Source organism: Haematobia irritans, chromosome 1, assembly GCF_050003625.1.
Source record: "Haematobia irritans isolate KBUSLIRL chromosome 1, ASM5000362v1, whole genome shotgun sequence".
Classification (NCBI taxonomy): domain Eukaryota; kingdom Metazoa; phylum Arthropoda; class Insecta; order Diptera; family Muscidae; genus Haematobia; species Haematobia irritans.
In genome coordinates this window covers 116,922,045-116,924,602 of record NC_134397.1, presented here as the reverse complement: position 1 = coordinate 116,924,602, position 2,558 = coordinate 116,922,045, and positions in this window count along the sequence as shown.

The window sequence follows — 2,558 nt, the reverse complement described above, 5'->3', positions numbered from 1 at the left end:
CGAGTGCGAAGGATTTCCGACCAATCAGCTTATCCTCATTCCTACTTAAGACCCTGGAGAGGATGATAGACATGTATCTTAGAACTAGCGTGGATTCAAGTTTGCTCTCGAAACGACAGCATGCATACTCGAAGGGCAGGTCTACTGAGACCGCATTGCATGAACTGGTCAGCTTTATTGAAAGCTCACTATCCGTCAAAGAATACACAATCGTGGCGTTTCTAGACATCGAAGGGGCGTTCAATAATGTCCATCCGAGCTCGATATTAAATGGACTGACAACTCTGAATGTTGATCCAGGTATACTTAGGCTGTTAGACGAACTTCTAATAAAGAGACGTATTTCAGCCACACTAGGGCAAGCAAACATACAAAGGTATGTGAACAGAGGCACTCCCCAAGGAGGAGTTCTATCACCTCTTCTTTGGAATGTTGCTATAAACAACCTTCTGGTTTCTCTAGAAAAAGAAAGGATAAAAGTGGTGGCATACGCAGATGATGTGGCGCTAGCAGTCAGGGGAAAATTCCCATCCACAATCAGAGATATTATACAGAGAGCTCTCCGGATGACTGAGAAATGGGCGAAAGATAATGGTCTTGGTGTAAATCCAGCAAAGACAGAAATAGTCATGTACTGCAAAGATCGCAAAACTCCCACGGTTAGGCCCATTTCCTTAGGGGGTACTGAAATTCCCTTTGGTGAGTGTGCAAAATACCTTGGCGTTATTTTGGACAGGAAGCTGAATTTTAGGCTTAATATTGAAGAGAGGGCGAGAAAAGCCACGGTAGCTTTGTACTCGTGCAAAAAGGCTGTAGTAATCGCGTAGGGAAAAATTTTCATTACAACAAAACCGAATAAACCAGTTGAAAATTTTATTAGTGGCATCCCTATTATTCGATCATCGCTTAATAATCAGAAATGATTATAGTTTCCTGAACTTAATAATAATCGATTGTAGTAGAGAGAGTAAGAGAGAATTAGCGCGAATTAATTTTTTTACCTTCACCGCTAGTCGTTGGGATTTTGCTTAAAGCAGATATTGATATTCATTCCTCGTGTTAAGTTGAAGAGACGACATCGAAAGACAAGAAAATCTGGAAAAAATTTTTTTAACCCAGTATTGATCTATTGGACACCCGTGATACCGTTTTTATATTTTCCGAAACGTGGAACTTAAATTATTATTTTTTAAATTGTTATTAATTATTCTATGCTGAAGAAAATACTTTTAAAAGGTAATAAGACCTATGTTAAATCTTAACTTACATTTCAATAAAATGCTAAATTTTCTATAGATTGGAGGCCGAAGGCTCGAAACGCCAAAAATCCACGTGACGCGCAACACGCTTTGGGTTTCGAGGAACGTTGGCCTCAAATACATTTTTGGATACCACTAAATCACTTTTGAACAAATTAATGAATTGAGGAATATCAAATATACTGGTCCCCGAATATATGCGACATCATCCATTTCAATAGCAATTAGAGAATTTGGATTATAAAAATAATTTTAGAAAAGAATAAGCAATAATTGGATCTAAGTTCCCTTCATCCGTTGCCATTATCTAAAGATATATTTAGTTTTTCTCAAGGCATTCATAATTCAATTTAATAGTATACCGAAGCTGCAACCGTGTTCCTGAATCTGGCCAGCCGAAGGAAAGCACGTGAGTACAATCAAGACCATTGAAAAAAATTAGTAGGTGTGTATGTACTATTATATCATTATAGAATCCCTTGAAAAAAAAGAGAAAAAGAAGCAACTGATCTCCCCTAATAAAATATATAAATTTCCATAACATAAAAAAAAAAAAAATCTAAACATAAGGAGTAGGATACTTCCCCAAATTTTTGCTTTTTCTTACAAAAAAAAAAAAAACCCAAACGAGAGATGATCATAGTAATGCGTAAATTTTTTTTTGTCTTCACTCTCTTGCTCTCTCTATAAATACTCATTCATTCATTATTTCTCTAGGTTTCTACTATTGATAATTTCTTGTTGTGATATTATTGCGTTACATATTTTTTAATAACATTGTTTTTGTCTCTTGAATTACTCCGAGTATGTATACATTTGATAAATTTTTTTAAGTTTGTTTTGATTATATTCATTCATAAGAATTATATTTTTTTGTTTTGAGCTTCTAATGAATAAACGTTGATGTTAACTGTCATGAATAACTAAAGTACTTTCACTAAGGCTAACCGTCGATCACAGTAGCGTAGAGGGGTTCTTATTAATGGGGTTTCGAGGGTTATAAGAACCTAAGGTAGGGTGGGCAAATTTTACTACAGAGAATTACATCTAACTCTGTATCCGATATTCGTCTATTTTTAGATTCCGTCTGTGGGGTGGTTTATAGTTTAAATAGTTTTGAAAGATTATAGTTAATAGAGTTCAATTTTTTTTTGTTTTTAGGCACGTAGATTTTTTTTTTGTTGACGACTTCATTTTAGGTACTTCCAAAGACTCACCCCGGTTGCCGACGAGCTAGACCTTTTCCAGTACGTGCCGATGGCAGATACCTAATATGAGTTTGAAGATCAGGTCGTTACA